Consider the following 26,000-nt stretch of genomic DNA (forward strand, 5'->3'; position numbering starts at 1 on the left):
TTTCTGATTATCCTACCGCCAGAAGGCTGAGGGAAAAAAAAATAAAAAGCGCGCGCCAGGTTTCCAATATTGCGCCGCGTGCACCTGTTCTCCCTATCTCCCCAGCTTCGTTAAATTCGACATTTCGCAATACGGCACGCACGTGCGTCGATGCCGTAACGTCAACGCACGAGGACGATTACGACCGTAATATCGGCCGGCACGCGTGCGAGAGAGCACAGGAGGAAAAGAATCGATGATTATCTCGTGGCTGAATTATGGTGATTTTCTATGCCCGCGCGAATCGCGATTTATCGGGATAAATATTGTTTGCTCGCGCTTTTGTCGTAACGGATGATTGCGCCGCGTCCCTCCGTCGCCGTTATTTTTTTTTTTTTTTGCGGGGAGGGAGGATATATCTCGGTACGCTCGAAGAAATTTCCGGTCTCCGGTTCTCGGTTTCGTAACGAAATAACAGAGTCGACATTGAGCTAATTCAATTTTTTCCCCGCCCGATCGGTTTTTATCGTTCATTGCGTCGACGAAACATTAATGAAGCTGGACTGAATGTTCCCGCGTATGATTTCGTTCAATAAAACGCTTTGCACGCTTTTTCTCTAGACAGTTGTAATATTTATATATAATTTTTTTGCAATAAAGAAAATAAACATAAATTTAAAAAAATAAATATTTTTATAAATATAGAAAAATATAAAATAAATACATAAATAAATATAAAATAAAATTTTTTAATAAATAAAATAAAAAAGATAATAAAGAATAATTGTATAATAATATCTCTCGTTTCAGACTCTTATAGATTTTCGATATAAAAATATAATGCGGCCGAAACATTACCGCATACCGCAGCGTATGAAAAATGAAAAGAGTATGTGATGTATAAGATCATGATCGGAAGGGCCAATTAGGACCTATATTAACTGACGATGACACATTGCCCAATGAATAATTCAAATTATAAATTACTCGACGCCTCGTTTAATCGGCGAGTGAAATTCTTGCAACCATCCGACGTTCACTCCAAGACGCGCATAAATCAACATAACATTCGGCTTTCGTACTCTTTTAATTGCGCGTATTCGATCGATAAGCGATATTACGAGGACCGACATAATTTCAAGGTGGATGCCCGTCGAGAGTGAACGGCAGCACTTTGTAAGAGACCTACCGTTTTAATAAGCAACGGGAATCTATTATAGGAAACACCTTCGAACAACAATGTACTTAATGACCGCAAAGATAACGATGTAACGAGATCTGCACACGCACACAAACACACACAGCACTCAGTTCAAGTATGAGCAAACGTGTCGTAACATACGAATACCATGCAAGGGCATGTATGTTTTGTGCACCTTATGCTCACTCTCGCCGCATATCTACACAGCATCGTACCGTGCCACATACTGGGTGAATACTTTTGAAGATAACAATGTCCGATAGCCATCGTACTTCTAATTGTTCTGCGACTGACGTAAATGGCTGTTTCGCAACCTTCGCTTTCCAGCTGAAAAGTAACTTCTTTCTCCTTGAATACTTTTGCGCGAATTCAAAATTAGACAATTGTAGGTTAGGTTAAAAATTACACGATAGGACGTATTTAATATCACAATTTTCAATTCATTATTGTATATTTCTTCAAGATATCTAATCGGACAATTTGCAAATTATTGAGGTGGAATGTGAATCGAGGTATCACATGATGATAAAATGGAAAAAACAGATGCTTTTCTTGCGCAAACACCCGTTAGACGTCAGCCGCAGTTTCTTACGGTACGTGGGTTAGATGTATCTACCTGTCCGGGCTGCCCCTCCCAGCTCACCTGTGTATAGCGAAAAAGGGTCAATAGCACACAACGAGAGAGCACGCACCGCGAAAGTCTGGACCGGGATGCTGCGCCGTAAAGTCGTCGCGTCAAAGAAACATTGGTCGACAATACTTTTTCCAACGACCGGCCGGAGAACTCCGGTCATCGCATAGAGAAATAATTAAAAAAAAATCCGATCAAATACACACACAAAAAGTAGCTCCTTCTCGCTCGCGCCTCCTGTCATTCTTTCCTGATTTTCGAAACGGAGGAGGCAGAAAAAGGTCGAAAGTCCGAGAGATGACACGGCGCGATAATCCTCGGAACTGTGGGAAACAGTGAAATCTCAAACGCGCACAATATTCATGAATTACGTAATACATCGGATACACAGGCACATATTGTAGAAAATTAAATCTCGCATTCACGTGAGAGACGAACGGTCCCCGCCGCCGTCGTCGTAAATATCGTATCTACCGGCTATTTTTAAATTCCAGACGCTCGTCTCGCGACGAAATTTAAATGAAACTGCAGTTCCTAGGATAACTAAGTCCTTACAAAAGTCGCATATCATCGTTTAGTGCCGTTCGAGGCGAGGCTTAATTAAACCAAAGTGATCGGAAACAGGATATCTCTTATCTCCAGATTCGATACGATACTAATTTCTGATTAATTGTAGTTATAACGATCAACATGCCGTGATATTCTTCACGTGTTAATAATCATAAATCTCACGATAAACATTAGCATTTCTATAAAAAAAATTGGGAAGGTATAAAGTTAGCTTTTTAATGTCAATGAATTAAAATGACATTTCGTCGAGAAAATTGTCTTATAAATTTCTCCGTTATTTATCCTTTTTCGCAAATAATAATTTAAGCAATAGAGATTTAACTGTACAATTTCCCTCTATTTACTTTATTTTTAAACAATTATTTTTACTCTTCTATGTAAATTTCGTAATTTGTTTAAATTCAGCTCTCTCTATTAAATTATCTCTATTAATTCCCTCTTTTCCCAGAATCCCGCTATTACTTTGTTTCTACAATTTGAACCACTTGATTCCTCTCATTAAAGTATTTCTAAAAAAACCGGCAGAGGTTAATTTTTCGTCCTTTAAAAGGAAAGGGCGACGACTCGCGGGAGGTGAAGGACCGACGCGATGTCACGGGCGGAATCGCGACGCAACGCGTTACGAACCGAACGAGAGGCGGCGAGGGCTCTCTCGAGGAAGTAGTAAAAGAAGTTTATTGGACGCCTTAATGACGTAATGGCGCGGGTGCGCCTCGTGAAAGACGAGAAAGAGAGAGAGAGAGAGATGCGCGAGTGTCTCCCAAGGGCGATCCGAAACCGGCCTGCGAGCCGCGTTAATAATAAGGGCGGCGCGATCGCCGTCGTAAAGTCGACGGAATCGTTAAATTCGTGGTACCGGACGATCCCCTCGCCTCCTCCCCCCTTTGGTTTCTCGCCCCGTGTTATCCCACACGAAATTACCCGGAGAGAAACGGGCCTTCTCCCTTTCTTCTCGCGGACTCTCCCCGGAGGACTCGGCGATTACGTGACGCGCATTCGCATGTGCGTGTCTCTTTTGACCGGCAATCTGGAGCGCTTTTGTCTCCCTCCTTCTCTTTCCTTCTCTCGCTCCGGAGAGGGAATCTATCATGCTGAAATCCCGCTGGGTCGAACGAAACTCGACATTATGAGGTATACGCGTGAATCTCGGCTGAATAATACGCGGTGAAATTGCCGCCCCGATATAATGTTTTCTCCTTCTGTGCTCGCCGAAGTCGAGTCATTATTGCGCGGCATTCGAGGATTTGTATTATTTGATGCTGAGCGTGCTTGGAGAATTTGTAAAATATTTGGATAGCTGAGAGTTTCTTAAATATTACGCGCGCGGGATATCCGTGAATATTTAATTATACTTGGCAATTTAATATTTGCGCCATTCGAGAGCTTGGTTTCAATATTGACGTTTGATTATTTTTTCGCGCATTTCAATACTTTGTATTATTTGCACACTTAAATATGCGATTGTTTAACTGTTAAGTATCTACGATTTACTTTCGATATTTGATTTGCTATGCATAATGAAATATGAGCAACGTGCTGGCTGCTGTTTCTCGCTATTTGTGGAATTTGTGAGAAAAATAATTATTTCGAATATTTTTATTTTACGTTATGTCTAACGTGAAAGATCCGTGCACTTTGCTGTATCGCGGGGATCTTCTTTACTGTCGGAAAAGGTGTGCGCCGAAATTGTTATAACGAGAGCTGTTAGGGCCTTTTTGCTGGAACGTAACGGACGGTGGTTAGGCCTTACGGACGAAAACATAACGGAATTCGCTTCAAGACAATTTTGAGTACCGAGGCGCGAGCCTAAGTATCGGTTCCACACGTTCTCGGAGGCTCGCATTATCTTCGCTATTTACGAGAGCAAAACGCTACGTCACAGGAGGATATTTTTCGCATAGTTACAAATTTTTGTGACGTAAATATAATAAGAAGAGGTAAAAGAGACGGGCTATATTTCCATCAAAAGATGGATAAATCTATTAAAATCTATTAGAACGAGATATTAAGATACATGAATTTCAAGGATGTGCTTTAAGGATTTCGCGCTTTGTAAGAATAATCATTCCTTGGCTTCTCCGTCATCCCCAAAGCGAAAATACACGCTATCGATCGGTGCTATCGATCGTGCGTTCACCGCGAGTCCTTGGATACGCAGAGGTGCGTGTTGCACGCAGCGAGAGAACCCGCGTTATAACGAACGCGCGATCCATCTCCCGATTTCTTCGTCTCCTTTCACTTTCGACAGTCTCTTCAACTTCGCCCGCGGCCGACGATATCTCGCGCGACGCGAGAGAGATCGACTCTCAATATTCGATGATGACGGGTCGAGCGAAGGGTCCCTCGTCTCACGCGACCATCTATTCGCAATCGTCAATTTATCGAATCGCTAAATTCTTGCTCGAATTTTTAGGAGATTATATTTATATATTTAGGATATTTATTTAGATTCGAAAAAAAATTTTTTATCATGTTTCTTCGTCAATGAATTTAATGTTTCTGATAAGATTTGAATAGACAATAAAAGATATTTTTTTATAAATTATATTTTTCAGATAAAATTACTTTACAAAATCACTAAGAGATGTCGCCAAAATATTCGAAAATTATTGTTTATAATCACGTTATTTTGATTAGTATATAAATTAAGAATTAAATTTTTTTTTAATTTTTTTAATCATTGACATATATTTTATTCGTAAATTTTTGAATTTTCACGAATAATTCTGAGAGTTGGGGAGAAATTGCAACGATGTTGTCTGAATTTCGAAGATGAGCCGCGAAGAGAGCAACCGTGTATCACGGTATTCATTTCGGGGCCAAATCCAATCCGTCACTTCCGCCCGATGCGTGACGGACGCGTGTCTGAGAGAGCGATTCGAGCTGCTCGTTAAATTATCTCATTATAATCGGCGAGTTTTCGATCGATCCCCAGGCTCTCTTTCTTGCTTTCTCTCAGCTGAATGCGATACCAAGTCGCAGTTGCTGGATAGATAGGCACACCTCGGAACAGCCGCGAGAGAAAATTAGCATAGGAAATTGCGCGGCGCGATGAGAATCTTAAAGTGCGATTTGTCTTAGCCGGTCATCCACGCGGTAATCAATATACGAGGTGCCGCGATACGAAATTATGCAATTAAGCTCGCAGCGATCCTCGGAAATAGCGTGCGACGCATTTGACAAACAAGCACCGTGCTAGAACTTCCGGTATCTCGCAACGTGTTACAAATTCATCTTCCCTACAGTGTTATTCCTTCTATTTCCAGATGATGGATGAATCCAGAAAATTTTTTTAATCATACACACAAGTTTCTTTAAGTGAATTTTTTGAGTAATTTTTTTAAATAATTAATTTTAAGTAATTTATTATTTAAATAATTAATCTTTTTAATTCTGGAAGTTTTTCATTCTTTATCAATCTATCTTTTAAATGTGCAATTAATAAAAATTCTGATATTAATTATGAGAAAAAAATCATTATTATCAATATAACTTATAATAATATAAAAATTAATAATATAAAAATTTATATAATATTAATATATATAATAAAATTTTTATGTAATTTTAATATAATAAAATTTTTATAATAAGTAGTCGCTAAGAAAAGCAATCAAGAATCAGTGAATTCGCAACATTTTGTCCGTGTGCACGTCGATTAATCTCTAACAAACTTCATCCCGGGATAAAAGTCGATCGGTGGTGAAGTAACGATCCAAAGTACACACACGACGACATAACACCACTCATTACGACAATACCAGTTGTTACGAGGAGTCGAAGTCAGTGGGGGAGGGAGGCTGCTTGCTTTTGCTTAAGGCGCGCAGTTTCTTGCTTCCACGACCTCTTCCCCGTCCGTCTGTTCCCTCGGAATCGATTTACGAGTAAACGCCGTTGCGTCAGTGCGGCCACGTGTGCGTGCGCGACGCACGCATACATTTCGCGTACGTACGCTACTCGTCTGTGCACCAAGACAAGAGTCTGCAACCGGTGAACAAGTGGCCTTACAAGGACGTGGTGCGCGACACGACGGCGGCCGCGAGGGTATTCTGAATGCGCAGCAGTAGCGAGTATTTGCGTGTATATATGCGTATGCACATGCGAGTCGGGCTTATGTATCGAGGAGAGTCAAAGGGCTTACCTGCAGCGGCACGTGCTCAAAGCGTCGCGTCAGAGCGGGATTATTTATGTCAAAAGTTGGCTGGAATCAATTTAATGCATTTATATAATCGCGAGGATTAATTTAAAGAAATTCTAATTGGAGATTTTAATTAAATCCAGTTACATTAAGAAATAATAAATTTATATGTGCAATTTTTGGGAACTTGCAAATATAACATGAAATTTTCATGTTATTAACGGATATAATTATAATTAGTCGATGGCAAGATACCTCTTAAATGAGAAATAAAAGATAGATGTAATAAAGATAGATAAAGATGTGATAAAAGATAGATGTAATTATTCTAAAGTGTATTATTTAATTAAATATTCGTATTGAATATATGCGACAAAAATTGACATACTTTTGGAGAGGTATGGGAAAGTTTAAAATTAAACTAATACAAAATTGTGTCAGCTAAAGCTATCCAATGCAATCTTGTATTGCAAAATCTTTAAACTTTAATGTTAAATCTACTTGAGATAGAAAGGGGAGATTAAAGGAGAGATTACTTAAGATTTAATATATTCCGTCGAGAGGCGCATGAGAGAGAAATATAAATGTAATAATCTTTCTCATTGATTGAAGGATTCCTTTTTTACCACAATATGAACGGAATATTTAAAAGAGAATATTTGAGATAAAAACTGATTTCTCCGAATAATAAAAAAAGATGTATAATTTATTCTTATTCCTCGTATAATATTGATTAAAAGCTAATAGGACTATAAACTCTCTTCATAGCCGACTAGAAAACGGCAGCTAAAGTAATCGCTTCGGTTGGCCTAAACAGCGAATAAATGAAACACTACAACGTTTTACGCTCTCTTAGTGGTTAGCACAGCTGCTTATTTTTAGCGGAGCAATAACATGCTTCATTATACGCGCTTTATCGCGCGGATACGTTACGATGATTACGGTGAGGAAAGTTTTAGTGAACTAGGTAGCACCTGATTAATAAATCAAATGAAATGTCGGGAATAAGTAGGGCACGGCGTGCAATCGCCGCTCGGGTAATGAAGTCTTTTCTCTTTAAATGTACTTTAATTGGTACTTAAACCATGCTCCGATCCGCGATGCGCCCCGAATCTCGGAGCCGCACCGTAAAATCGCCGAACGGGCGGATGCGTTTCGTGCGGTAGGTAAGAGCGGTAACTTCGGCCACAAAACCTGTACTTAAAATTTTATTTCGATAAGAATGCGAGGGATAGAAGGAGGAGAGACGGAGAAGACGGCGAGTAATCCTCGTATGCTGAGGGTACTCGAGGAAGAGTCATACGCAGAAATTACAGCGCGCATAGAAGTACGCGGAAGAGGAAGCGATTTATATAATTAAAACGAATTCCACGTCCCGCAACGCCGCGTGTACGAGAGGATATTCGAATATTTAATAATTTTAAGAATTTTTTCCGGAGGAGGAGGCACGAACTTCCGCCCACGATCGCGTTTGCCGTGTCAAATAACAGGCGAGCCAGGGGCGTGTTCGACTGATATAATGGATATCGCTAAAAAATAAGGAGAAAAGAAACGAATAAAGAAAAATGTAATATATATAACGGGTTAAGAAATTAATATATACAGAAATTTATGTCTCAGAAGAAAAAATTTCATCGTAAAAGTATCATGATTATTTTAGAAGTTAATTATTTTCAATATTACGGTGACAATCTCATTTCAATCTACGTTTAATTTTTAATCGATCAAAGCCAATATTGTGTTTTATTAATTGGAAATAATTTACACTGACTTTTACATTCATAATCGGCATACTTAAACAAACAAGTTTCTATTATTACTCGTCAGCTCTGAGAAGAAAATTAAATTATCCATTTTGATTATTCCAATAAATATTCCGAAGGACTCATTAATCAAGAATTGGATCGGGATCGAGGGGGGGAAATGGAAACACGCAAAGAGAGACGAACGGGGAATCGGTAACGGGTAGCAGGAAGAGGAAACGCGCGTTGCGGGAATTTTTCCGGAAAAGTCGAACGCGATGACTCGTCCCTTCTACGCTCGCTCGACTCGAAGCGAACTCTTAGTTCTTACTCCTCTGCACTCGCGCGGATCGCAGCACGTGTAAAAGAGCCAGCGAGGGAGCGGTTTTTGCCGTAATCTTCGCGGCTCGTTTCCGCCGCCGCGACCGCAGAATTCCGCCTGTCAGAAAGAGAAAGAGAGAAGAGCGAGATTTTACGCCATACGCCTCACCGGCGACGCTGATCGTCGTGCAGTTTCGCAATTTCCGCGATAATCCGCGTTGCGGAACAGACGTCGAGAGTACCTCGTATTACGAGTAGGGCTGTTACTTTTGACAATTTCGAATCTTCGGAGTTTCGAAAGAATTTGAAGCTTCAAAATTAACTTCGAAACTTCGAAGTTTGAGATATCTTCGAAGCTTCGAATTTCGAAGTTGACTTCGAAAAATATATGCTTGCAAATTCATGTAAGAAATGTAATAAAATAAAATGAATTAATTATAATATACATACAAAAAATTATTTAAAAAATAAATTAGTTAAAAATTATTAAAAATCTACATTTTTAGACATTTTTCAATTTAGCAATAATTGCAACATTTTATTAAAATTTTGTCATATAATTTTATAAATGTGTATTTATCACAGTAATATAATCTTTCAAAATTTCTTCGAAGATTTTAATATCGAAGCTTCGAAAGTTTGAATATCGAAATCTTCAAAGTGAATTTACCAACCCTAATTATAAGTGGCACCCACTATCTGGTCCTGATAAAATTTGCCGGTGACGTTACGGTTCAGTTGGAAGAAGATTCGCGTATTATTGTATTTGCTATCGGTATCCCACGATCATATATTTCTCGCAATTATCACCAATGGCCGCTTTTCTGGTAAAGCTCACGTCAGCGTTCTACGCTATCTCATCGTGAAACGATAAAACCTAATGGTGCCTGTGCGCGTGAATGATGTTAATTGGTGTCTACCGTTGCTTAATTAGCGTGTACGATTTACAGGCTGATCCGAGTCTCGAAATTTGCGGAATTTTGTCAGCTAATTAATGTATCATGATATCAGCAGTGTAATTACAGAACATCGAATAAATGTCATTATCTATTCACTCAGTTTCTTTTACATCTATATCTTACAATCCGAAGAAAAAATCCGAGAATTTTAGCGTGAAAAAAAGTATCTATGAAATTTAATGTGATATATGTTGTAAAGATTAATAGAGATATTTATCATATTAGATATTTATTATATTAGATATTATGAAGCCTAGACGGATAAATAATAGTTTCACACTCTAATAAATATGTATAATTAATAAAATAAATATATCACTCTAATAAATATCTATAATTAATAAATAAATATCTATAAAATAAATATCTATAATTTTGTCTTATTTACGGTATTTTAGCATTTTTTTTAGAAATTTTATGTAGAGAAACTTTAGCTATGTTATTAGAAATTTATATTACGAGCAAATGTTTCGTATAGAAACGTGCGTATTATTTCGCAATAAACTTACTCCGAGAGATATTAGGCGTATTAAATTATCTTAATTAAATCCGCGCGCGAATCATTTGTATCGCCGAGCCTTTATGAAACATTACGCGTTAATTATGGCGTAATATTGGTGAATTACAAGGTAATAACATTAGTCGCATGCTGCATCGAGCAAGTAGCGCGCGTTCCTGGTTCCGTCGAATTTGCCGCGCTTGAGATCGCTCAAAATCGTATTTAACCATAATGGTTAATGGCTGGCCGTGATTAGAGGGCATTACCGGGTAACATCGAGAAAGAGAGAAAGAAAGAGAAAAAAAGAGAGAGAGAGAGAGAGAGCGGGGCCACCCACCAACCTCAATCAACCTCTCGAGAGCAGGAGCGCCGGCCAACTTCTCGTCCTCTTCCACTGCGAGAACGAAGGTCCTCGAGAGCCTCCCCCCTTTCCCTCCCTTCCCCCTCATTTCTTCCGCAGCGATTGCTACGGTTCTATAATCGCCCTCATGGCCGTCGCCGCTCATCCTCCGAACGGAACGAAAGCAAGTCAAATCCATCAGCGGCGTTCGTGTAGTACAGGTACTCCTCGCTGTGAAAGTGAAACTCTCTCGGATTCAACTCATTCTCGATAGGCAACGCATGTACTCTGGAAATCGAATGACAATGATTAGAATTTAATGACGGCGAGGCGAATTAATCCCGATCCGAATTTGTTGAATCACTCGCATCTCGAGCATTTTAAGCTTAATTAATATCTTTACACCTAAATAATAATATGCTGGATTTAATTGGAGAGTTTATTTAATAATCACGATGAGAGAGATATTATTTTACTTGAATCGCTCTCGTTACTAGAGCTTTTCACCCTAGAAATATTGCGAATTTAATAAATACAGAATTTATAGAAGGAACAAGGGTAGACAGGAATTTTGAATAATTGATCTCAAGATCCAGGATGAGAATTCAAATTATTTAGAATCCGATACTTGAAAAATGGATGAAAGATCACATTATATTCTTACTCACACATCACGAATATTTGTGAAAAGATGTGTAATCGCAATAAAAGTCATGTAAATCGATGTTTTCCGTAATTGAGGGGCTACTGGCTTTCGGCAATTCTTAACTTCTCGCACGAAACGACGCTGAAATGGCCGATTCGATCGCTTTAGATATATCTATATAGCGTTAATCTCACAATTTCAACCGCAGTCGCTTCTCGGCAAATTTTATCGGCGATATTTTAAATTGTGCGATCGCGTATGCGTTCGTCGACTTTTACACCTGCCTGTGCGACTTACAATCGAACCTTTCGCGCCAAGCACCAAGCTGGATATTTACAGCTTAATATAAAATCGCACGGGGTAAACGCGTGCAAATGACTACGCGCGTGATCGTATTTTGGAGGAAGAAATAAAGATACTTCGGAATCGATAAGTTCTATCTAACTAATAGAATACCAACAAACATTATTACACTACTACAATAGTCGCACTAACTTTGAGTCGCAACTTTATTGCACTCAATGCCATCCTTGTTGTAAACGTTGGTTGCTAAATAATAATCTCGCGTGTGAGATCTAAATGGGGGAAAGTCCTGCCGTTGCAGCGAGAAATAAATGGACGCCTGCGACAATTTCCGCTGTATATAACCGCTTCTTTATCGCGATACATACATTCGCCAATCGGACATAGGATAAATACGTGATAAATCGCGTAAGAAGTCGCGCGAAAAACGAATGTAGGAGAGACCGTAATAATAAAATAGATCGATATCTATCTGTAACAATCGCCGCGACAGCAATGACACTTCCGATTTGCCCGCTTCTTGTATAATTTTAGCACCTTGCAGCTGCGAGAAGTAAACGTAAGACTTTATTTAATCTCGGGGCGAGTAAGAGTTGCGAGCTGCATCGCACTCGCGCCGATATCGAGTGGTGTAGGGATTTTAATAAACGAGGCAACGTATACTGGCAGTAATTAATTAAACGCAATAGTATCCAATAGAAGGATATATACAATATATATATACTAGAGATACGATAAGGAAGCTAATATACAGTTGGCGAGGAATCGAAAAGTACCAGCGGTAATAAATTTCGAGTGACTCCTCTTGCACGGCAAACAAATATATTTCTTCCTGGCATATACGGATTGCGTTTAAAACGCTCCTTAGCTCGATACTTTATAGCTATCGAGATTAGATTGTTCAATTATCCATTGAACATCCTCTTAGCATATTAAGCAATAGTGAAGATTTTTCAATTTGTGTCTTTCGAAATCTACAAATACAGCATCTGTATTTCTCCTTTTCTATGATGGATACATTTTATATGTAGACTATCAAAAATTATTTAGATAGCATTTGTGTCTCGTTTGAATAAAATATTAATTAAAAATTTAATTTCCATAATGATGATGGGAGTAATAATTAAATAATTTTAATTTTAATTTATTAAACATTTTTATTTAATTCTTAATTCTTTTAATTTATGTTTGATAATTTCTTTTATCTATAAACAATATAATATTTGAAACTATCGAATTTGTATTGATCACATTTAAAATATTTTATCATTTTATTATTTATTAATTTTAATATTATTTTAAATGTAAAGAAAATAATTAGAAAAGTCATAAGAAAATAAATACACATTTACATTAAAAAAAATTATTGATTTAATGCTAATTTACATAAAAGCAACTAACATTATTTAAAATACAATTATCTTTTTATAAAAAAAAATTGGTAAACTATTGAACAAAATAATGAGGAGCCTTCCATCAGTCAGCTTTTTCCTGCTTCGATAACTTCGCGCACATTAAATCCCTGCGTAACTCGCGTTGAATAAACGCTGCAGAAAACGCATGTATGCGAGGCAACGTACGGTGTTCACCGGGTAATCTTAGGGCGAGGTGCGCGGCCTTCGCGACTGATTGTGAGATGGCCGGCATCGCAGGTGGTGAACCTGCGCGAAATTAAAATTGATTCCGCATCGGTAATAAGCGGCTCCCTGCGGTCCCGGGTTCCACGCACAGTGCCACGAACAGCCCCCGAGGTCGCCGGACGGCGAGATTGGCCCACACATGATTGCTGGCGGCGCACAACTTATACGTGTGCATCTCCCTATGCAGGTGCATGCGGCTAACGAGCCGATCGATGCGTTTCTCCCTTTCTCTCTCTTTGTGTTTATTTCCCGGATCGCGCGTATTATTTATCTCAATAATTTTTAGGTACACGTACCGAAAGATTAAACTTGTAAATACGGAGAAAATAATAATGTGATAATTATACTTTATCAAAAATTATTAATGCGCTATTGTATATATGTATTAAATTACGTGCATATATTTATTAAATTTAAGATATAAATATATAAATCAAATATAAATTTATATTATTAATGAGACTACAGAGAGAGAGAGAGAGAGAGAGAGTTTTTGAATTTTGAATAGCCAGAATAAGGGAACAGAAAATAATTTGATTGAAAAAATTTGTGATATCTATCAAATAAAGTTGAAATTAGAGCGAGATAAAATTGCTTCAAAATCAGTTTTTTTCTCCCTGTAAAAAAAGTTTTTCCAATCCTCTTTTCTTCAGAAAAAATTCCGTATATTTAATTCTCGTATCATATTTTTAATTTAATTTAAGATAGAATTTAATAAAAAAACTAGAAAAAATTCTGTGTATTTTTAATTTATCTTACATTTAATTTAATTTAATATAGAATTTAATAGAAAAACATTAATGCATAAAAATTTTTGCATCAATATTATTTACTTATTTGAAAAATCGCAGTGAGAAAATCTTTGAAACTGAAGAAATTTAAAGTCAATTTATTAGCTATATTTATATTTTTTATACTGGATGTTAACATATAAATCATATGTATCGAAATTTTTTCAAGCATGAAAGACTAATCGGTTATATTTTACGACAATTCCAAGTCTCTCGCGACATTTTCCTCGTCGTCCTTCGATCGTAGAGATCTCGAGTGTGTGCAAATGGACGCACAATGGTGCTCTTTGTGCATCTCTATGCGTACATCTTCGTCCGCGCGCACATAAAAGAGGGAATCTTGCGAAGGGCAAGGACAGAAGGGAGAGCGACGAGAGGAAAGTGTCTCGTGGTTGCATTCAGACGTATTTCTCGTTCGTCGTAAACAAAGGGGAGAATCGTCGGTGATCGTCCTTTCGGCGAAGGGAGGATTTATCCTTAGTCGATTTACAATGCTTTATGGTGTCGGTTTCGCTGCCTCAACAAATAATTGCCAATTAAACGTCCGGCGCATCGATCGTCCTCGTTACCAATTGCGAGAAAGCAATGGATATCCTTCCATCATGGAATCCGGAGATTTTACCCCCTTTTTGGTCGATTTCTAATAGTTATTCTTTCGGTTTGCGATGTCCTCGTGCATATCTTCATAATGTTAAATTTTTAATTTTCAGATAAAATAATTTCATTTCTTAATTTAAAATTAAATTAGGATAATGGCAATTATATAATATGTACATAATAATGGAATAGAAAAAAATATTTAATTTTTTTAACACGTCTACGCAATGAAATATAATATAAATATGAGCATAATTTTAACATAAAATTATCGATAAAAGATTTGAATTCTAATTAATCTGATTTTTTTTTCGTATATTATTACTCTTCAGATATACATCGTATGCGAATTATAGATGTTACAATTTATTTTGTACATCGGGCGTGTTTGCGTCGTCAGAGAGGCTAAAATTTCGCAAACGTATAATTGACATCTCTTTGCTGGCAAAGATGAATTTCAGGACGTTGCCATCTCTCGCAGGATCCGCAACTGCTCTCCCTTTCTGTCTCGATACGTTCAATGAAAGACTGACGAAAACGCCCCCGTTTCATTGTCCACCAAGTCGCTCGAACGGAATACAATACTTGGCCGGTGCCTGACATGAATAAATGTATTTACGATTTGATGTAGGTGTGCTTGCGTGTTCGCGGGGCACCCACAAAAAATCCGAAACGAGATCGCGATCGTGGATTCCGCGAGCGAGACGAGGGGCGGAAGATGACGCCGAAAGCAGTCCACCTTCCTCGAGAAGAGGAGAGTAGAAGTCGCAAGTGGAGAACGAGTTTCGCTCGCTACGACAAAAAAATCTGATATCGTCAGACCGATTTCTTTGATCCGACGAAATTGCCTTTAATCGCTCGACGCTGGCCTCGTGTTACATTGTTATTCCGTAGCCCGCTAAATAGACGTCTAATCGATTTTTCATTGTCCCGCTGCCTCTTCAAAAGCTTCGTTCATTTTATAATTCACTATATATTCTGCAAAACCAATTCTCTCACTCACTGATCGAATCTGGCAAGTTTTATATTAATGAATAACTGCACGATGTTCTTCATTCGTATTATAAAACGATTTTGAACCGTTTTCGCTTATTTTGACTCGAAACATTTAATGCAATGATTTCTCGTAGAGAAGCTATAAAAACATTCGTTGACCCGAGCTTTTGTAACACTAGAATTGTCTTTTCGATTAAATTTAAAAGAGTTTGCAAAATTACTCGTTTAAAAGTAGAATATAAAATGTCAAATTAAGAATTTAATGTCAGTGACAATGAGAAATTAGAATTTATTAATTAATATATATATATATAAACAGATCAAAATTTTATATTTCCCCATTATATAATTAATTATTTGATTCTTGATTCTTTAATTAATTGATATATGATATTTGATTAATTGAATAATTCAATGATTGAAAATACTTAGCGATTATCAGGTCGTATTATTAACTCACTACAATTAGTTCGACTAATTAATTCCGTAATAAAAAATTTGTAAATGTTATTTATAAATATTTATCGAAATAAAATTGACACAATTTATTTTCATCCGAAATAAAAATCAAAACGATACGAAAATGAAAATTATAAATATGCTTATTATTTTTTTTATTGTTTAATAATTAAAAAAGAGAATTAATCGGTTTTTTAAAACACATCTATGTGATGTTTCTTTTTAGAAAAAAAATGCGACATAAGAAATCTCTCAATTATAAAATAAAAAAGTCCCAAAAATTATATGCATTACATTACAAAATTATATAATATTACCCTCCCAGTGGGTACACCTTGACGTTGGTGGGAGGGCTCAGTACCTGGAAGGTTTTCAGAAGGAAACCCAAAGGGGAAGCCAAGTACCCAAAATAGAGGATTGTCACGAGTCGCAAATAATTTATATAAAGCATGTTCTGACAAGCGGTTCTTGGCTCGAATCGGTTAGAGTTCGATCGATTGCCCGATAAGGGCAGATCGTCATTTGGTCTCGTCCCGTCTCTTGTCACATACACCATACATCAATAGTATCGCTGTATCATGTTTTTATGTCTTGTGCCCACTAAATACCGCGGCTTCCTTTTTTCTTATATCTTGAAGATATGTATGTTTCGCCTCGATAATTTTGCCTGATTAAAAAAACTTAGCACGATTTTTGTAATATCATAATGTCTATAAACTGTTATGATATCATAACAAACCATATCTAACGAGCTCGAATCATTCCAAGATCCGAATATGCTATGAAACAAGAGTCGGGATGAATTCTACTCGATCCCATCCATTTTTTTCAACTCGATTTTAACTTTTGTTTGAAATTATTTCGACTCGACGTACAATCTTGCGCGAAAAGAATATTGTTCAAAGTGTCACGCGATCAAGCGCAGGAGTCAACGGATTTCAGAAACTTTAATAACCTGGGAGGAGGAAGAGGACGTCTAAGAGAAGTGTCAGGTACCAGGTAAATAATTTATTCTTTGTATACTAGTATTAATCGCGTATGTGCGAGGCTTAAATTACACAATTAATCGCTTAATTTAGTATATTTAATATATTTAGTACATTTAAATAATTTGAACAAAAAGAAAGGATTAGAAAAAGATTTTGGTATGAAAACTGTAATCTTGTAAAAGTTTCTATTTAAAAAATAAAATTTTTCCAAAATTTATAAAATTAATTCATTAAATATCTGATTATTGTACGCATCGAATATAAGATTCAATACGTACAATAATAATTTTTTGAAATATTAATAAATATTAATTATTTTGAACGCTGCTTTAATTTGGATCTTAATTTGTGTGTTATAGATCAACATGGCTCAAGTGCAATCAACCTCGCTCGACTCATCGACCCATTGACCAATAAATGATCCATTTTTATTTTATGTTGAGGTAACAGATTTAGGAAATTTATATGTCAGACATTTCTGGAATCCTAAAATTTATATTCCAGACATGTCTGTATCCTTAGTAATACAATATATTATAAAAAAATGTGACATGTAGATCCATTACCTTAATCTTCAAACAGTTGACATGCATTTTTTCTGCTACATTGTTGTAAAAAAATGAGGTTATTGATAGAAAAAATAATCGTTATGTTATTTGATTATTTCCTTTGCTTTTTTTCTATTAATAATATTTTATTAATAATATTTTTTCAAATATTTTTGAGAAAATTTTTCTGGAAAAGTAGACAGTTATTCTGGGAATTATTCTGTATAAATACACGCGGTGGAGAACTTATACAAATGTGTACATCCTTACATACATTGGTTGGATCGACGAATAAATAAAATGCTTTGATGTAGGCGGTCATTGTTCGCACGCGTAAAATACGAGAAACCGATCGTAAATCCATGATTTCGAAGTTAATGGTCAACCGAGAAGCGCATGAACCTCTTTCGTGGGAAGACCAATGACGGCGAGCTGTGCTGTTCTCTACTTTCTCACCTCGATTGTTCCATTTACGATGAAAAAGTTACATGTCTTGTTAAATAAATATAAAAAATATTTCGCGCGCGCGCGCGGTTACGGAAAAACACAATGCATCCTTCTTCATTCATATCATCTTCACATTTGTATAGTCTGTTCATTATTTTTATTATCTAGATAATTTTCAGAATAATCTATTAAAGAAGTTTTAAGAAAGATTTATTGAAATTTTAACAGAATTTTTTTTAATTAATTGCCACAAAATCATATTTGAAAAATTTTGATAGGAAACAAAGATATCATATTTAATATTAAGGAAAAAATATTACACACGCAAAACATATTCCTATTTCTAATTAATTAGTCTAATTAATTAGTGTATTTTTAATCAAAATTGATCTGAATTTGATTCAATGATTTATCTTTATACTCATCAGAAGCTTATAATTTCTGTATTCATTGTTTATTTATAAATGGACTAATATCGAACGTTTTTAAAATTCGAAAGTAATTGAAAATAAAGAAACCGAGAATATTTCACGACCTCTATTCGTGTCTCGTTTAAATTTTAATTATTTTTCGCTTAAGAGAATATTACGTGCAATAATATTTTCAAGTCGACGAAAACAATCGTGGCACAATAATTCCAGACAAACCGTTTGTCGATCTCGCGATGCTCGACAATCTGTCTGGATGAAGAGCAACAACGAATAAGAAATGCGGGAAGGCAAGCAGCTCTTTTAGAACTCTAACGATCTCTACATTATTTATACCTCGCCGGCGATCTAGCTCGACTTGCAACTACGAATCGGGAAAACGAAATGCGAAACAATTGTCTTATTACTCGTCGTACCACGTCGGAATGATTCCTTTACGATGGCTAGAATTGCGATTTATTGATCGTCGTGAACTGTACTATTTACGCTTTTCATCTTTTTATGTCGAATAATCGTATAGCTTGATGCCAATGAGCCACTTGCAATGTAAACTCATGTCAATGATATTCGCGAGTTATAATGCAGGACGTCGGATCCAGATATACTATTTTTTGCGAGTTTTATTGTGTAATAAACGTGAATAAATTGAAACCGACAAAAACTAAGTTATATCATTCAGCGAAATTATATCACGAACTTATAGGTTTCTAAAAAGTCTGATTGTGAAAAAAATTTGTCAGATTGAGAAAAAAAATGACGACTTTAATCGATTATTCCACATGTATTCGTGTACTCTGATACTATTACGTTTGATAAATTGCTTTCGAAATATACAGAGGACTCGCGCGACTTCTCCAGCGCTGACCTAGATCCCTTAATTGACATCCGGAAGATGAGTTTTTGGATATTCAAATATATCCTGACAGTGGAACGAGGCGAATCTATATCGCGCGTCTGACCTCTCCCAACGATTCAGTTATTTATTAGTCGAAATTTCTAGAGCCCTCATGCTCAGGTGCACTCAACCTGCGCAGATACGTCAATCACCGTTAACCGAATTGAACGTGGCAGATGTATTATTGAACGTGGATGCCGCAGACTGTAGTCTAAATTACGTGATATGTCCGTTAATGCATGAAATTCGTGCGAAGGTATTTCCGAATAAGGTGAAATAATATTTCATCTCGGCTGGAACGACCCGCTTTTAATGTCGTTTAATAATAGATGAGGCAAGCACGTAGCTCTCGGATTTATCCTGCACAAGCGTGCAGTTTTAAAATTGATCGCTTAAAAGCATGTAAATTGTTTTCAAATCAGTGTAAACAAAAATTAGTTGCATCGTTTGCTAAAGACGTCGTTAGATTTGCATTTTCACTAAATGATATATGAATTAATATTATAAAAAATGTAACTTTTTTTGCGGAAGAATAGATTCATTGCAAGGCATATTTGTGCCATTTAAATCAAAATGACAGTTGATTAGTAATAATAATATTAAAACTGCGGCGAGACTAATCAATCAATCATGTCACAATGATCACAATGATTAATTCATTACGAGTTATTTTCCAATTTATCAAAACCTCGATTTCTCTCCGAAGCGCAAATATGAAAGATGAAAAGGCATCCCCGATCGTATCTGCGGCGTTTCAAGCGACGAGAGAGAACACAGTGCACGAAAAAAAAAAGATAAAAGAAGCGGACGAGAAAGAGAGAAAGAGAGAAGGCGGAGGACATTAAGTCGTAAATACGCCTTGCGTGATTTCGCGTGGGCGAGCATCGGCAATTACGATGCGAGAAGCAACCGATGAGCGGAGTCGCCGCCGTTTTAACGAGCGGGGAGGGGGAGGGGGGAGATGCAAATCTCTCTCCGAATCGAATCCTTCTCTTTAGCGTTGCCGCAATCGTGGCGATGTCCCACGAATTTTAAAGGATACCTTTGTGAGGGATAACAGCCGCCGCGTCTCTCCTCGCACAGTTTTCCCGAGCCGTTCTCGGTCAAAAGGAGGAGGAGAGAAGAAGGCGTGGGACAGGAGGGCAGGGGAGAGGGGGGGGGTGAGAGGAAGGAGTCATCCTGGGGAGCAGCAACCTGCAGACTGGCCTTTTTATCGCGCCGACCGGGGAGAGCCGGCTTTACGAGGAGTCCCATAACGGAAATTTACGGTTCTCCCTTGCCTCTCCCTCCGCCCCCGAACCGCTGCTCATCCCGCGTCTTCTCTCCTTCGCGTCTCACGCTTCTTCCTTCCTCACCTTATCTTTCTTCACCTCTCATCGCGTTCCATCTGATTCGCTTTCTCCTACTTAATCGCGATATTTTCAAAGAGCGTTTTCGATCGACGAAACTCTTCGGCGAGAAGTCGAAAAGAATTAATATGGATTAATTAAGCCCACCCAATTCGGTCGATCGCCTTGTGTGGTCTCGCGAGACGCGATGGATAGCGATCGGAGATGACTAAAAAGACGTATTTGAGCTCAAAAGGGTCGGTCTAGCCGGTCTATGCTTGATCGAGCGACAGTAACGATCGATAAATGACCTCTCCGCCCACGCTTTGTGCAAATTGAAATAGGGTTCGCAAAGATATAGCTTTCTTTTTAACATATCGTGTGACAACATAAAAGATCAGTTAACGGAAATTAAAATTTCTGTAAACTATATATGGTTCAATTTTATACAATTTTTAAAAATTACGTACGATGTGTCATAATTTATCAATCATTTGCAATAATATCGCATTTCAATATTTTTTAATATTTTAATTTCGTTATTAAGAATAATTTTTCATTATATGTATATTAATTAACTAATTTTTTGTTTGTTTTTCATTGAAATAAATTGAATTAATTTGAAATTTTACATTAAAGTATGATACTGATATTTATTCCTTTAGACTTCATGAAAATATGTATGAGCAAATTATAGAATCAGAAAAATCGAAATTCTTGATTTGTAAATTAAATAAATAAATAAATAAATCGCATCTGATTCATTTAATTACAGAAAAATAATAGATTTTACTTGAAAAGAATAATCTCAATTTAATGTATGTATGATTGTTCCAACATATTAGAAATAAAATTATTAATATTATAAACAGAATATATGTACAAATATTTTTTCAAAAAGAAAAAATAAAACTGTATGAGACAATATAAATAAATACAAGCAATAAATAAAAATAAAACGGAAAAAGCGCACATCTCTCTGCAAATTTATCATTTAATTATTAATTAATTCTCGTATTAAACACGTCCCATCGATTTCTCATAATATCGCTACCGATTCCAAAGATATTGACGCGGTTGATTATGCACGTGGACACGCATGTCTCGATCGGGATAGCATTCTCATTGCCCAATAGTAGCCAGTCAATTGCAAGCAAGGCGATTAAGTCCCGTGCGCTGGCAAATAAGTATCCTCGTGTCGAAGAGCCGCCGATTGCCGAGGGTCCGCAACGCGACGATCACCTGCGGCAGCGAGCAACCGCGTCGCAAGAAGCGCGTAAGAAGAAAGGTGCATACGATATATACGCCCGAGATAAGCATCTCCCGTCCGTCCGTCCGTCCATCGGACGGCACGTCAGTGCCGCGTTTTCGCGTGTCACTCGGCTGATATATTCCCGACTAATGACTGCGAGGGATAATTACGATCCCGTCGGCTAACAATTTCTCTCGCGCTCTCTCCGCGACTGCCGCCCATAATTCTCGATCGGCGATCGCCCGATCGGTGGTGCCCATTAAACGCCGGGATAAATTGTCTCCCGATCACGAATCGCGAAGACGATAAGAGCGCACGCCTCTCGGATGCGCGCGTACTTGCCTCGCGAAGCGTACATTTCCGAGGAGGGGGAGGGGGGAATTTACTATTTATTTCGCGATTCGGTAAGAAGTCATTAGGGGAAATAACGATTACGCGATAGGCATTAATTCCGCGCGGCGCGGATACTTTGATACAATTTAATCGCCGTAATCGCGCCGGAGAAATACGATATCGCTTTTAATAGCGATCGCGTCAAGTGCCCTGCTACTTGCTGCTACTTCGTTATCGTTGGATATATAATTTCTACTTGCGAAAAATATATATTTCTACGTTAATATCTTCGGTATATTATAGAATCTCGCGAGCGAGGGTCGGCTATTTATCGCCGCCGCCGCCGCATGATATATATTTTTTTCCCTCCGTATATCGCGCGGGTATTTGATTTTCTCGTATACGCTTAATGAGTTAACGCTGCTCTTCTTTTTATCACGATGGCGTTTCTGTCATTAGTGTCCTACGCGACGATGTATTATTAAGTCGAATTTAATATCAATAAAGTCGAGGACAGATATGTCTTAATAAAACGATGATTTTTATTCGTTAAATTGAACGGTTATGAGATCTTGGAGCAGATTCATTATTTCATTCGTCCGCTTAATCGCGCCTATTCCTGAAGAATCACGATGTACGAGCGCGCGATAATACGAGGAATAATTAATGCCCGATACAGTATAATTACCGATGCTAATCCCGAGCGCTTTAATCTTCCGACACGAGTCGAAAAACCGTGCTAATTGATTGGCGAGCGCCAAGTGTTAATAACTAAGTGTCGCGGCGTATTAAGCGGATTATTCCGCTATGAATAAGCGTATTATATCGCGCCGCGAATCTTGCGACTTTTCTCTCGAGTCTCGCACTCCTGGCTTTTAAACGAGCGTAAACACGACAAAGTAACGCAGAAACGCGACAAAGGTGGATTATCCGCGATTGCGATTCGTTACGCTTTTGCCGACGTTAATTACAAAAAAACGCTTTAAGAAAAAAAATAATAATATGTAAATATTTATAGATGTAAAGAAATATTATGTATCCTAGGGATAGATATGAGTTAAACTAAAGAAAAATGTTTTTATTAGTAAATTTTATGCCATCAATAAATATTATAAAAAATATAAAAGCTGTAATGTCAAAAAAAGTCAAAGAAATATTGTAAATTAATAAAATGACTTAACTAATAATAAACTTAATAATTAATTGTTAAAATATTACAAAGATTAAAAAAGCAAAAATAGAGTATTAAAATTAATAAAAAAGCGAATTATTTGCTACGCGTTATAAACACTTGTCAGTATTTATTAACTAATGAAAGATAGGAGGAGGAAAAATTCAAATAATAAATAATTTAAAAAGATATACGATATTTGCAATGATTTGTTAATTCAGATTCTCTATAGACTGGATTAATATGATTAAAATAGAGATATAGGGAAAAATAAAATGAGATTTCAGAGGGAAGGGAAGAAAAGAAGATTGCTCGATGATGTCAGACTCGTAAAAAGACACGGATGTGATCGCGAACTGGGGTTGGCTACCGCGATATTCCGAGTTATCGGACACTTGGTTCTTCCTTACAATAAATATTTCTCTCTCGCCGCGGAATTTACATTGTGAGCTCGTTTCGGAAAGATCTCGAAAAGACTTTATATCCGCGGCCGGTCGCGTGGCGTGACGTGCCGTGCCTCGCCGTGTAAAATTAGCCAGGTAATAGAGATAGAGTTTGCACGCGTGCGTATAGACACATACATACATATGTACATACATATAGAAGGTATCTGGACGTAAGTACCCCGCCGATCTGATGCTATCGCGACCGCCCACGCAAGAGACGCTAGCGTCATATCGCGCCGCGCGGAGGTGGTTCTCCCTTATTTCTCTCTTTTCAGGAGCGACACGTGATATTTCTCCTCCGTGCACAGCACATCTGCCGATAGAATCGCTCATTTAACGGACGCGACACTGGACGCGATAAATTTAGCCGCGATGGCCGTTATAATCGAGTACAATATCGCGACGACGGATCTTTCGTTAAATTTGCCGACAGCTCGCGCGTATCACTTTATGGAATTGCTGTCACTCCGCGTGACATGCAAAGTGACATAATTTATCGTCTCTGAGCGAACGGTTTATTTAATGATAAGCGAATTCGATGGGATTAATTTTTTCATCGATTCAAATGTCAAAGAAAAATCGAAGTCGAAATGAAACAAAGAAGTTGAAATTTTCAATCGATGATCAGAAATGAAATCGACGGAGATTCAAGAATTCGATAAAGTCGCTATTCCAGAGATTAAGTTACAACACTTGTCATTATTACAGGTCGACACGTCGGTGTTATCGAACGGCTCCAGAAGTCTCGGAGATGTTCCGAGGATCTGCCGCGAGGATCTAATCGACGAAGAGGCTCTCGACGTGCGTGCGAGAAGACCGGATGCCTCGAGGTCATCGTTGCAAGAAAAGCTGCGCATCCCCGCGTGATGCGCTTCCTCTCGTCCCGATGCGCGTTTCTTTCTCTCATCGAGCGCTCCACATCTTTCTCCCGCATCCTCTTTCACGCTTGAACTTGTCTATTGTTCATTTCCGGTCTCTCGTAAACTGGTTTTTGCCGCGATCTCTAATGTCACGTTGCCGGACAAACATAGTGTAGATCTCGATCCGGTACCGCCTGTGTAATGATCATTATATTCCTGAATTTGCGGTCTATCGTGTTTCTGCTTTCGCGAAAGCGCATGTGTGTGTAAATACAATGATGAAAAACATCGTCCATTTAATGATATCAATGATATCTAGACTACCTATAATTATAAGTTGGAAATTATCGTGAGCAATGATTTAAGAATGACAAGAAACATAGGATAGAGAAATTAGAAAACACTACAGTAAACATCAAAACAGCTGCTATTGCAATCGATAGATCAAAATTAATTTTAAGACAAAGTAATAAATTTATAAATTAGAAAAAAATAATAAATTCATAATTTAGATATAATTTAAATTTATAATTTAATTTATATTTAATAATATATAATATAAATATATTATTTATTAATTATAATAGTATATAACATATTGTATATATAATATAAATAAATAAATTATTTAATACTTGTAAATAATAAATGATTTATAATTAATAAATAATAAATTCAAAATTTAAAATAAATAATGGGAGGCAATATCAAAATTTTGATTGTCCATGGAAAATTATTCTCAGCTGGGTGAATGGGACGAAACCTGAAGAAAGTTACAATATGCAAGCGATACGTAACTCCGACACGTATGTGACTCAATGTGCTATTTTAACCGTCGACTTGCTCCTGTTTTCAAACGCGGTGCTTATTAAATCGACCGGCGATGGTCGGTCCTGGACAAAGTTGGTCGCATCTCACGCCTCATCGTCCGCTCGCGAGCGTAATTTACGAGCGCATCGCGCTCGTTAATCTTGGCGCTCGCGCGATCCGCGCGAATCCGCGGATTTACACCGTGTCGGGGCTTGACGGCGCTCATTACCAGAAATTAGGTGCTGCGGCTGGAAGCGCCGATAATTGTAACGGTTCGACGCCGGTATGTTTCAATTAGCGACGAGTGCTCGTGAATCAAGGCAATCGAGCGACTCGACGCGGATCCCATCGCACCCATCATCAATGACGATTATCCGCTTCCGTTGTTCGCTCGCGAAGATATCAATCCTTAATCGATCGATTACTATCTCGAATTTCTATCCCTGCGCGATGATCCTTTTCCGAGAGGAAAAAAATCATTGAAGAGTCTCGAGTCTCTTATTGTGATATTATCGGGTTGAAAATCCCGTAGACGGGAGGGGGGATAAAACCCATGTATCTGTTGACACTTTGAAAAAATGTAAAGCGTAGAGAGAGATAAGTCTCCTTAAAGGAGAAATTCGACGCAATGAAATTATTTCCGGTCTCAATAACGGCGAGAGTGGGTAGGCTGTAACGATC

General features: G+C 37.6%; 1 long non-coding RNA gene across 3 annotated transcripts; it reads left to right on the plus strand.

The window, feature by feature from the left end:
- The first annotated feature begins 16,146 nt into the window (after nt 1-16,146).
- LOC145977620 (uncharacterized) lies at nt 16,147-24,970 on the plus strand. 3 transcript variants are annotated; one of them, XR_014440587.1, is made up of 3 exons: nt 16,147-16,811; nt 17,161-17,244; nt 24,358-24,970. It is a non-coding gene; the product is annotated as an uncharacterized LOC145977620 (long non-coding RNA). The 3 variants fall into 3 exon arrangements; XR_014440589.1 differs by lacking the exon at nt 24,358-24,970 and adding an exon at nt 19,826-20,248; XR_014440588.1 differs by lacking the exon at nt 24,358-24,970 and adding an exon at nt 17,664-18,037.
- Nucleotides 24,971-26,000: the final 1,030 nt, after the last annotated feature.

The sequence above is a fragment of the Camponotus vicinus genome, unplaced genomic scaffold, assembly GCF_025532165.1.
Source record: "Camponotus vicinus isolate PSW18456_S1 unplaced genomic scaffold, iyCamVici1.0 SCAF_1, whole genome shotgun sequence".
NCBI classification, from domain to species: domain Eukaryota; kingdom Metazoa; phylum Arthropoda; class Insecta; order Hymenoptera; family Formicidae; genus Camponotus; species Camponotus vicinus.